This window comes from Alligator mississippiensis, chromosome 11 (genome assembly GCF_030867095.1).
Source record: "Alligator mississippiensis isolate rAllMis1 chromosome 11, rAllMis1, whole genome shotgun sequence".
Lineage (NCBI taxonomy): Eukaryota > Metazoa > Chordata > Crocodylia > Alligatoridae > Alligator > Alligator mississippiensis.
The window spans coordinates 34,034,685-34,047,680 of NC_081834.1; positions in this window are offsets into that span (position 1 = coordinate 34,034,685).

Consider the following 12,996-nt stretch of genomic DNA (forward strand, 5'->3'; position numbering starts at 1 on the left):
TATATGTGGGCTGGGGACCTGGGTCTGCAGCCCTTTAATTCTCCCCGCACCCAAGCAGCACCCAAGCCCTGGCTGCCACCTTTTAGAGGCAGCAGTTTCTGTGGTCCGGGCAGAGCACAGAGCCCAGTTCCTACCTCCCCCATGAGTGGCACATCTGGAGTGGATAACTCTGCGCTGCCACCCCCACCGCTGCCAGGCAGGCAAGGGGTGCCAGGCCATGGTGGTGGCACCAAGCCTGCCCGCCGTGCTCTGCCCTGCCACACTGGGTCCCGCTCACTGGGTTGCAGAGGCCTCCAGGGGGAGGGCAGCAAGGCAGGGAGCCCCAAGACCGCAGCAGGCAGCCCGCATCCATCCCCTCTCCATGGGCTCTGTTCCAGCTGTGCTAGCAGCAGGGGAGGGGGGAGCTAGGCTCCACCACCTCCCATGGGCAGCAGCCAGGGCTTGGGCACTGCGGGGGGCGGGGCCAAGGGCAGGGGGCTGAAGACCTGGGTCCCTGGCACCATAGTCCTGGTAGCTGGGGCCCCTGTCTGCCAGCTGGGGTGGGGCAGAGGGCTGTGGGCCATGAGTGATGGGTACCAGCAGGGGTGGGGGAGTGGGGGCTGTGGGTTGGGGAGGGAAGGGCACTGGCAGGGCCAGGGAGCTGTGGGTTGAGAGTGAGCAGAATCAGCAGGCCAGGGAGGAGCATGGGTTGGGAATGAGGGGCAACGGCATGGTCAGGGCACTGGCATATCAGGGCTGCTCAGGGCCACAAAGCAGTGGTAGGGGGAGCAGCCGCAGCTGGACTTGCATCCTGGTGAGCTAAGGGGGCAGGGGGAGCTTTGATTTTCCATTATAAAAACCCTAAATCAAATGCCAAAATATATAGGTATTTGGAATTTATTATAGTGATTGTGAGGCACTGGTAGGTTTCCAAATTGCTTTAAAATGGTAAATATATCAATAAAACCTCCTGTTCAACTGATACATACATATACATATAGTGGTATTTCATTTTAATTTCAGAAAAATGCAGATTTGCGGGTTTTTAATCAGCGAATGTGTGTGTGTGTGTTTTAATCGGAGAGTTTGACTTTTAAACAGAGAAAATCAGGATCCCAGCTTATAACTAACTTTAGCCACACTAGGGGTTGTACTAATACAACTATGGGTGAAAAATCATGTAGAGTTATACAAAACTATTTAAACCTTGCACTGGGCCCCCACTCCACAATGAGTGGGATCACTGAATTTGGAGGTGCCCAAAAGACAGCAGGGGGTAACCTGTGTGTGCTTTACTGCAGGATCAGGGCCCTAGCCCGTATGCCCTTTGGATGTTTTTATTTATATAGTCATTAATGGGGGGGGGGGGGGGGCAGGCAGGTAATTTCCTCAGTTACCAAGTGTTATTCCTTTAGGAAATATTAGAACTGCCAACAAGTATCAGCTGTTTTTCCTTAAGCATTACCTGACCTGTGGCCTCATATCAAAGACTAGTCTACCCCCTGGAGATAACATTTTTAAAATCAGCCTTTCTGAAACCTAGCAAGAAACAACACTGATAAGAAACAGACAGCCACCCATTTCATATTGCTTGAAAATATGTTTTTCTCTTGCTGGCATACAGTTGTCTTTATATAGCCATGAATATTTTGGTGTGAAAATGCTGTCTACAGTTTACAAAATTGATCCACAATCTTAGTATCTAAATGCACAAATGTAATATTTGTCAGGAGCACTTCCAATTTAATGCTTGATGAAACTATGCCATTCACACCTGTTTACGGAAGCCCTTTTCCTTCTAGATTTGTACATTAAAGTACTTGCTGAGATAGCAAATCACTTTCTTAATGCAATTAGGTAAGTCATCTCTATAAACTTTGCTTGCTCAAATGTGGTCCCATAAAAGAAATCAGACGAGCAGACATTTTGCCAGTCGGTGGAATGAACAACTAGAATTTGATGGCCAGTATGCTCTGTCTCACTCCTATAGGACATTCAGAATTGCAGTTCTCTCTTTGGGATTGCCATTTAAGTGGTTAATGAAATGCAACATTAAATAAATCTATGCGATTTAGAAGGCCACTGCCATTTTTTCCTAAACATGGTGCAGAAAGCCGATTAGTTTCTTGTTAAGAGTAAGAAATTACTTTTAAAAGGCTGAGAACTGTTTTTTCTACATATTGTTTTAATGCAAGCTGCCTTTTTAAAATGTTTATTTTACAAGGTTTGTTTCTTTCTTTTTGTTGGGTTTTTTTTCTTTTTCTTTTTTTTTTTTTTTGTTAGTGACACTTTCTTCAACACTTGGTAAGACAGACAAAAAAAAAAAGTACTGGTAAATCACAGTCCAGCTTAATTTTAGGCTACAAACACTTCAATTAAAATATTCATTTTTTTTGTCATTTCTAGTCTGATGAGAGTTAAAACATAGAAATGTTTGTTTAAAATCAGCTGCTCACAGACACCCAACTTTCTTATGCACATGTACTCTGACAAGGAGGGTCTCTGCCCACATGGACATATTGAAAGCTTCAGGAGAGTTGTTGCGTAGGAACAGGTTAGGCAAACTTAATCATTCTCAGACTGTCACACATGAGCGTATTAGCTATTTCACAACAGCAACTGAAATCTCTACCTCTTTGTTGCTCTCTGCATACGTACATATCACCCTCACTCGAACAGCATCCAAGTGTCTGTCTACACTGATACGCAGGGTTTCCTCAACCAGCCCAAGCCACAGCAGCAGCCCCTCCCTGTCTATATGTGCCTTGTGCCTGCTATTCCTGAAAGAGAGCCCTGCAGTCTGCTTGTCCTTCCTCCTGTGATCAGCTGTACACTGGCAGTACAGAGAGAAAATGGGGGCAAACCTCACAAACAGGCGTGGTGGAATTGCTACTGGAAGATTTCCTGGACTTTGGGCCTCTGGTACCCAGGTGAGTTGAGGGCGGGGTAGCCTTGGTGGTAGTGGCAGCAGCACCTTGACCTTGGGGCTGGCCAGCCTGCTGCCAGTGTTGAACATGGAGGCTCCATGTGTTGCCAGGTATGGCCTTGAAGGTAGCCTTAAATCAATCCCAAATTAGCAGCATTGATAAACTCCCAAGCATCTCACAAGCCACATTTATCACTGCAATGTCCCCATGCAGCAGAGAAATACTAATTATCTTACAAATGAAACTGTGGTCAAAGTGGTTTGTTCAGGAAAGAAATGCAAGGCCTGGCCAAGTATCAAACTCAGACCAGTTTCTGAGGACTAGACTGGGCTTGGAAGCTACACATTTCTGTTTGTTTGTTATAAATACCTGTTTCTAAACCCCTGGTTATTTTAAAGAAAAGTAGACAATACTCCTCTAGGTATTTGACATTTTAAAAAAGTGTAGGGTTTGCTTTACTGTGAGGGGCCAGGCTTTCCCTGCAAAGGGAGGAGAGCAACAAGCTCCGTCAAGTTAGCTCTTCAAGTTTAATTTCTGCCTGCTACAGACAGAGATGATGACCCCACAGGAGAAGTCAGATAGAAGCTGTTTTCTCCAGTTCATATGCAGGAGACCCAGAAAATTAACCTATTCCTTCTAGGGACAAATATTTGCACACAAATAATACCCTGAGAACCAGGGTGCAGTGTTTTCAGACCTAGGCCATGGCACATTAGCAGCCAAAAGAGCTTGATCAGAAATTGTTAGCTTGCTGCTCATTCAAGTTGGTTCTAGAGAGCAGAGTGAAACACTTGGGATGCATTTTTAGCAATTGTTCACAAGAGGGAGCTCAGAGAAAGCTTCAAGCTTTCCCTGCATTTGAAAAAAAAATTGATCTCTGGTTTCTACAAACATTTACACTTTCAGACTCAAATTTATTGTCAAAAATAGTTTTCACTTGCATGTTTTCTTAGAATGTAAAATGAGGTATGTTCATTGGAATATATATCTCATAAATTGATGACAGCTCTCTGACTCCAATGTGAATTACAAGCTTTACTTTAGAGTTTTAAACAAGCCTTTTCATTTTAAACATTTTACGACCATTCAAAAATTAAGGATTTCTGAATATACCTTTAAAGGACAAGTTAATGATGGCAATAGCTGCAAAAGAACCTTTCCTTTCCTTCTCATAGAACAGGAAATCTGGAAATATTGTTTGTCTTTTGCTTGCTGCAAAGGAGGTATTTTTTTTTTAATTCTTGCTTTCTCAGTAGGCAATTAAATATATCACCTTTTTGCTTTATCATATTAGCACTTGAGGGTTTAATTGCTAACAGTTGAACACCCTTTGCATTTCCACTATCTTTACTAATAATAAAACAATTAGAATAATTTATGTGCACATATGCTATCAGAGTGGCTTTGCTAAAGGAGCTATTTCCAATTATTCGTGGGCGTTAGGGTTCTTTCCCTCCCCACTCACAGTGACATGTTTACACTCAGGGAACACTTTTAAATTTTTAATAGAGAGAAAGAATTCATTTAATTAGGTGAAGTGACTTGTTTATGTCCAGGTTGTACATTTTAGTGTCTTAATGAAGAAAAGAAGAGATGCATTGATCGGGTTCTTTTTCAATGTGGCTTATTTAAGATAATTGTATGTAATGCTTAATAGGAAATTCATGTCTCCCAATTCAAGAAGGCCAATTGGAAAAAATAAGCACAGGTATGTTAATTGCAGAACAAAGCAAATTTCCTGTCAATTCCTGGTGCAATGGCTGTTGAATCATTTTGCCAAAAAACAAAGTTCTTTAGACAGGCTGTTTTTAAATCAGTTTATTTGTACGGTAAAAGTATAAAATGGGGTCAGACCTCTAACAAACTTTCTGACCATATTGATAAAACTGTGACTATTGCTGGAAAATTTCCTCTTTTTTAATAGCTTGTTGGGATATTTCATCCTTGAACTCTATTGCCAAAAGATGCTTTTCTCATTAAATACTGACCCTGTGGAACCATTTGTTTTCAAAGAGAAATAAATATTTAGGATCACTTCTTTCATTTGGTATTAAAAACGAAGCATGTAAAGTGTGTTCTGTTTATTTCTCAATATTTTGGAACGCACCAGGAATGAGATGCGATGAATCTCTTGGTAGAGACGTAGTGGATTTAATTTAAAAAAAAGTTTAGATGATAACATTGATGTTACTTCATAGACTTTACATGGTTGTTACAAAATAAAGCACAATAAGTTTTATCTCATAATAGTAACTATCTATCTATATAGTTACCATATATACTATATAAATATTTTTTTTCTGCTTACTTGATGAGTAATGAAGCAATTAACATTATACATTATGTTTAAAAAGAGGTATGTAAACCAGCCTGAGCAGCATTTCAGCCTTGGTGTGTTTTGCAGTTTTTACTTCCTACAGCTAAATCTGAACAGTTTGTCTACTACTATTCCCTTGTGGACAAGAAGCTAACAAATAGGCTTTACATAAAATGTTGCACAGCAGTTCTGGACAATGCATAAATCTTGATATGACAAGTAGCAGTTCGCAGAATGATTGTTTTCAGATTGTTTGCTAACCTCTAGATTGCAAATATGCTCAAAAGCACATGCTGCTGCTATATCCTCTGTATGTAAAAATGAATCTATTTTGGGAAATCTTTAGGTGCAGGGACATCAGAGAGGACAAAAAACTTCTCATTAGCAGCTAAGTTAATATTAGATCTTTCTGTAGTCTTTGTTTGTTTGATAGGAAAAACTACCTCAACAGTTAGTTATTGTTTTCTGATTGTGTTCAGACCTCAAATGCTAAACATTTCAAATGGTAAGATCTCTCTTTCTGCTGCCTTTTCTCCATTTTAGGTTGTTATTTTAACAAGGGAATTGTGCTGCCCGTGAGTTGTAGAGCTGCATAAATGACAAGTCTGAGGCAAGAGGAAAATTAAAACCTAACTAGGTGTGATTTTATCTCATTTTTATATTGCTTGTGCAGTAAAAGATAAATTGATGAAGAAAAGTAAGAGCAGATGTATCAGGAGAAAGTTTTTTCTGTTTCTATATTTGGTGATTATACTGTGTTTTAAATAGAAGTTATGGGAATTGAGGAGCCAAAAGGTTTGAAATAATGAACTGCAGAAAACTAACTGATGAAGTAACATTTTTCAGGGATGCCCCATGTGTACTGTCATATGAATGCACACAACCGAAAAAGAGTTGAGGGGGTTGTCTGATTATTTTTTTCTAAATCTGTACTTAGTGTATTATGGATAAATTCAGGTCAAAGCCATCAAACCTTGAGTTATCTAAATGGCCTGCAGAGATATTTCTCTTGACTGCAAAACAGAAATCAGATTAAAAAGGAACCAAGATCAAAAGCAGAATGTCTTTCAGAGATATCGGGAGGTAGTTTAATATTGGACGAAGAAATTTTGTGCGTATCATTAAAAAAAAAAAAAAGTCCAAAACAAACTACCAAACACCACAAAGGGCTAAAGAGGAGTATTTTTTTTAATCCTGGCCATATTATATTCAGTAGGCACTAAAAGCTTGCGTGGTGCCATACAAATATTTGGGGTTGCTGGCCTGAGATGTTCATAAATCCTGGAAAGATCCAGATGGGGTTCCTCCAGGGTTTTTAAGTAGTTAATGCCTAATTATTTGAATGGTGTTCAAATACCTTAGAGAATCTGGACCTTATAATGTTTGTTCGTAGCCTCATTTGCAATAGTTTACCTTAAAGTAAGATTTTAAAACTGATTTATTAAAATTGGATACTTGTTTATTGAAACTCAGAAGGAGATTTAATCGAAAACTTAAATGCAGAGTTTTTAAAACAAAACAAGAATTTCCACGCAGGGGTTTGGACCAGTTGAAGAAAACCCATACAAATCTGAGCACAGTTATGTCCCAGCTACCCCATTTTCTACTGTTTGTAATGCCCTTGATATTAATGGGAGTGGTTTCAGGACTAAGCTTGATTTATAAGCATTTAAGGATTGGACTCTTAATTAAACAGCTACAGAATAGAGCTGGTGATGTCAAAAAACAAGAGCAAATGCTAATGCTAATAGTTGGATAAAACAGAACAGCACTCTATAATTATATGTTGGCTCAAATGAAGAGCTCTTATTCTGTCCTATGAGCCGCATTGTCTTATTCAAACAATAGTTTCATTATTAGGTCACTTCTTTTTTTTCCTGTATCACTGACTGGTTAAAGCCCTTCTTGCAACTAGTATGAATAATACATTGAGCAACCACATTGGCTATTCCTGATATTATTTTATATGACACTTAATAAACAAGAAAACAAATACTTTCCCCCACCTCTAGTTTTATGAATGTATTTCTAACAGACTGAAAATGCCCTGATCTAATTTAGAATGTCTATTTTGATTTTTAGTGGTGTACAAAGCTGAGTGAAAAATAAACTATACAGAAGGGAGTTACCAATGAAATATGGCTGGATCTGAGCAACACTGTCCCCCTCCACTGACAACAATTGATTTTATTTTGCTGTGTTTCCAGCTTGAAGTATTTACTTTTACAACATTTCTGTCCTTTCCCCCTCCCTCTATTGCATTCTTTTAATGTATGAATTAACCTTAATTTCTGGTAAATATTTACCAACTGAAAAATGGTTATGTACAACAGAATGCAGCTTTTTGGTCACTGCTGTCTCTAAGCAGGACTACTCCTGTTGTCCTCTTGGGTCTCCGATCGCACATTTACTGCATGTTGTTAAATCTGTCCTATTGCACTTTATCATAACGCCGTCTCTGTTCATGCTTGCAATGGAAAACTTACCATGTTAGGAAATCTTTAACTAACATGATGCTAAACCTAACTTAATAATGAACACAGACAAATGGCACTTAAAACATGTCTGATGATAGTCAACAGATATGTAAAGATTCTGTTTACCCACTTTAGAGAAGACCACACACTTTGTTGATTTGTGCAAAAATATTACTAATAAAGGTATGTAGTACACTAATCACTTCTAATTCGTTAGTATGAATTAGTAGAATGCATTCATTATTAGAATTAATTTGTATGGAGGTTGCTGGGGGGGTTATTAATAAAGAGACTAGGATTCAGGGTTCTTGGATTCTGTTTTCATCACATCAATGGCTGTCTATGTGACTTTGGGCAAGTTGCTTAACTTGTGTATGCCTCAGTTTCCCCTTTTGAAAAATGAGGACCATCTTCAATATATAAAGCTTTCTGAGATTCTTAGATTTGAGGAATTAAATTAGAGTAAATTATGTTTATTGTTTTAAAAAAATCACTTAATCCAGCTGGGATATTAGATTGTTTTATTGATTTTTTTTGGTTATAGCTCTTTCCCGCCTCAAAAATAAGTTTGCTCCAGTCCAGATCTGTAGTGCCTGGCAGCCATTTGCAATGGTTATCTTTTTAATTTGAACTCTATATGTGAAATGAATCTTGTGACCAGAGTCTAATTTCCAGTGAGTCGGGACTAGATGTTTTGAATACATGTAGATGCTTTTCTTGACTTGTCTTAGTTGTAATATGTTTTAAACAATTTGGGATCTTGCTTTTAAAAACTACCAGATGAGGTTGCACTGTTTGATTTCCATATTGGCAGTTTTATCCAGAGACCAGTGACTAAACGGGCCTGTAGACTACTTTCTTGCCTCTAAAGGGCGTCCTTCATGATTAGGGTATTAATAGAAAGCTTTCACTGTGGTAGAGGGACTCTTCTGCCTTTGCTCTTTCTGCTTCAGGCTGCTGTATTTCTTGGTTTCAGCTGGGAGTGTCCTGCATGATTTCCTGATCTTAATATATACCCAGTTCACACAAGCACAATACTTAATAATATTGATTGTTTGCTTTTTTATTGGGCACATAAAACAGGACTTTAAGATAATTGAAATATAGAGGTCCATGTACTATAAATAAGGAATAACTTCTCTGAGGTCAGTAGGCTTACTGTACTTTCCTACTGGTATAATTTTCCATCTTTGCAGTAAATCCTAGCAATGTTATTGCTTATAAATTAGAACATATCTATATTAATAAACTTCACTGTGCTAGGAGGGCTCAGGACATGGTGAAATGTTAAAACCAATTGAAATATGATTTAAAATATCAAAAGAATATAATTCCTCAAAATTCAAGGGGAAAAAGCTAGCCTTGTAATATTACAATAATATTACAGATTATTATTTATGAAAACTCATTTAATAAAATTCAAGGGGGAAAAGCTAGCCTTGTATATGTAAACATTTTTATCCCTCTCTCAGCTTCATTCCTGTTGGTGTTGATGATGAGGTTGATGCTCTGTATGTCTGAGTATCATGGCACAAACCAGGAAAGCGATATTGTATCCCGAAGTCCCCTGTGAGGCTGAAATTATGGAGAGTTAAAATGGTGTAAATGGAACAGCTATGCAATGTCAAATGCACAAATCTTCTGCATTCACTACATGTACATAAGAAACCAGCATGCCTAGTGCAGGATACCTGGCATCACATTTTCCTCAGTAAATAATGATGATGAAAATAGAGATATTAAAAAACCCAAATAGAGATATTCATTATATCACACCTTAGTAGTGAATAAGCTGTTAACCAGCTTCATTGTCACTGATGCGCTGCGTAATTGGAGACTGGGGAGCAGCAGATTGAATCCACCTTCTCTGGAGCCTCTGGATGGATCCAACATACTTGTATCACTTTTCTTGCCAGCTGGCACTCAGAGCAGGACACCTGCCTCTTTCAGCAGCAGGAGCCAGAGCTCACGCAGCCCTGATCATCAGTCAGTGCTCTCCCCAGGACAGTCTGTCTCAGCCTGCCAGACTCTGCCCCCTTCACCGAGAGCTCCCTCTGACCACTCTCCTCAGGGTCCCTCAGGTACACCAGCCACCACCACTTCCCCACCGAGCATGCTCAACAGGGTCCCCTGAACTTCCCAGGATGGATGCATTTTGATAAGTTCCCTTCTCAGTCCAAGGGGGTTGCACAAACAAATATAAAATGGATCTCATTTGGCAGTAATGGGGAGGGGTCTCTATTTCTTCTAGCCTGGGAAAATTCATGCAGGCACTAGTGTTGAAATGATACCATCTATATAAAACAATGAGCTCATCCTTCTAATTATAAGCAAAGAAAGTTAATATACAGTATTGGTGTTTTAAGTAACAAAAATTGTGATGCAAATAGAAATACAAACATACCAAAATGGGACTGTTCTTATGTTTGGACATTCCTGGGCACAGGCAGATTGGCCATCTTAAAGTAGTGGGCAGGCATGAAGTGTAACTGATTGTGTTTTTAATCTGTAATAAATATGCATTTTGGATTAGAAATCATACATCCTTCACTTCTTAATAGATGTCCACTGTTTTAAATTCTTTTGAATGGGCCACAATAATGATGGTGTGTGTGTGTGTACATGTAATGTGCATGCACACTTTTTTTGCAATTAAACTGTAATTGTTCATTCTGTTTTATCTGGTCAAAACATACTTGAGTGCTTCCAGCACAGACTAAGAGTTTTTATGCCTAATAGAAAGTCAATTTGAGATTTATTATTTTTTAAGTAATGATGATTTTGTTTTAATGAGTACATAAACTATTTGATACTCATATAAGTGTATATGCTAATTATATATTGTGTATTTATATTAAGTACAACTTGTAGAAGCAGATTGTGATTTGAAATTTCTGATGTCATTGTTAGTATGTGGCTAAAGAGCATAACAAGTATGAATAATATTTCAAATCTATTCAGGTTGACATCAGGGAGGTGTTATTGACAGGTGTATGAGCTGACTGCATTTTTACTGGACTTGAGTTTAATGTTAACATGGTCCTGATGTACTTGGTCATATGTGTATTATATAGATTTTAATTAGAGCAATATTTCTAAAAGGAGGATAGGCACCATGTACGGAGGGGGCCCAAGGGCCCTGCCCCCCCTTAGGAAGAGGGTAGGATGACCACCCATCCCTAATTGGGTGGGACAGTCTGAAATGGGAACATCAAGATCCCAGTCCTAGGCTACATGACTCCAGGACTGAATTTGTCCCAGATTCCTTGTATTGTGCAGGGATCTGGCTTTTCCATTCACCACAGAAAAATGTGGGAAATGGTGTGTTTCCCCTTGCAGGCTGGCAGAGTTTCAGCTTGCAAGGGGCTGCAAGGAGCAGGACTCAGGGGGCACTAAGTGCATGTGTGCACATGCAGACATGCACTTGGCCAGGAATACAGCCCCAGGCAGCGGTGGAGAGCAGCTCCCCTAACTGCCTGCAGGTGAGTTGGGGGTGGGGGGCAGATTGAGGCCCCCACAGTGAGGGAGGGAGTGGGACAGGGGTTGTGCCTGAGGGTGCTGCTCAGCCAGGCTGGTGCATGGAGCCTGGGGCTGGGGTGGGGAGCAGGATAGACCCATAGGTGGCTCATCCAGGGGTGCGGGGAGGCAGCTCCCTGCCATTGTGTGCACTCCCGGGGTGTGGGGTATGGGACAGCACATGTCACCCAGATTTGTGCGTGGGGAGGGCAGATGCGAGCTGCCTGCTGTGGCCTTGGGGCTCCCTGCCCTGCTGCCCTCCCCCCGGGAGCTCTGCACCGGCCGTGCTGCCATGGTGAGGTGCCCCCTGCCCACCTGGCAGCAGCCGGGGCGGCAGCATGGAGTAGTGCCCCCGCTGCTGCTGGGTGGGCAGGGCGCAGGGCTTGCAGGGGCAGCAGAGCAGGAAAGCCTGCATTTGCCCCCACCCTGCCACAGGCTCCATTCAGCTCTGCTCTGGCCATGCTGCTGAGCAGGGGTGGGGTGAGGGGGAGGTGGCATGTGTCCTGCTTTTCCATTTTGCAAAGGTTGTCACCCTAGAAGAGGACTATCTCATGTTCACCATCTTAGGTGTCTCTCCAGCAAAAATAGAAGTCAGCGCTTGTGCTAAGAAGTGTGTATGCCTATGTGTATGCACACCCATGTGTATATAAATTGTTCCTTTCATTCACTATAAGTTGAAATCTTGCAGGTCCTGATCCCAAGCCCATTGAAGTCATTGGTAAGGCTGACACGTCTCTGCATTCATGCTGGATCAGGTCCTCAGAACAGACAAGGAAGATTTTGTGCTTCCTACAGCCCATTTGTTGCTGAAGCAGATAGTAGATTGTTAAAATTGGCTCAGTGTGGTATTAGAATATAGGTTTGCCATTACAAAATTTAAGAGGCTCATTACTGCTTCAAATTCAGTGTCAAAGTTTCCAGATGGGTTTCCCTGGTACTGGTGGTGATGCTGTATTCAGAGTGTGTCATTAGAAAGTGTCAAATGTCAGGGTGGTGGCTGCTGCTGCAACCTTCACTTGGCTCAACTTAAAATTTATTGTCATTTAGCGAAAATCTTGATGAGAACATAACCTTTTGTAATGTTTAATGCTTTATTGGCTATAAAAGATAAAATATAGAGTAAAGGGAAGTAAAATAGTATTTTGTTAGGGCAGGAAGAAGATTTATGCTTCGGCTAACTGATAGAATAATCAGTGGGTCATAAAGATCAGAGTGCCTGCCTCCTATCTCTTCCTCTTTATGTGTGTATTCAACAAACCCTTCTTTGTGGTAGTTGAGCCCATGGGAGCTCACCAAAATACCAGGCCTCTTTTGTCTAAGGGTATTAAATCAGCTTTTAGATCAGGAAAAATATAGTGGATGTTTCTGTTGCAGACACTAAGCAATTGGGATAGAACTAAATAGAATAGGATACTTGACATGTGTGAATGGAACACTTGGTCACAAGGGAGTCTAGAGCTGTCTTGTCAGCTAATTCAAGGCACAAAAAAGGTGTTGAGTAAATTGGGTATTCACATTTTACAGGGAATGCAATAAGCAATGATTGTGAACTTCAGGTTTAAAAGGCAGTATAAATGAACTGTATGCTCTAACCTGGCTGTTTGAAATGAGTGTAGCATGTCTCTATTCAGGTTTATTAACTTGAACAACGTCTGAGGGATGTTCTATGAAATGTGGCCAGCAGCATTAATTAATTTACTAGCAGGCAAATGTTCATATCCCAAGGTAAATAACTGAATGTTGTCCCCAATTGGTCACCTCAGTGTCAGCACATTGGTTG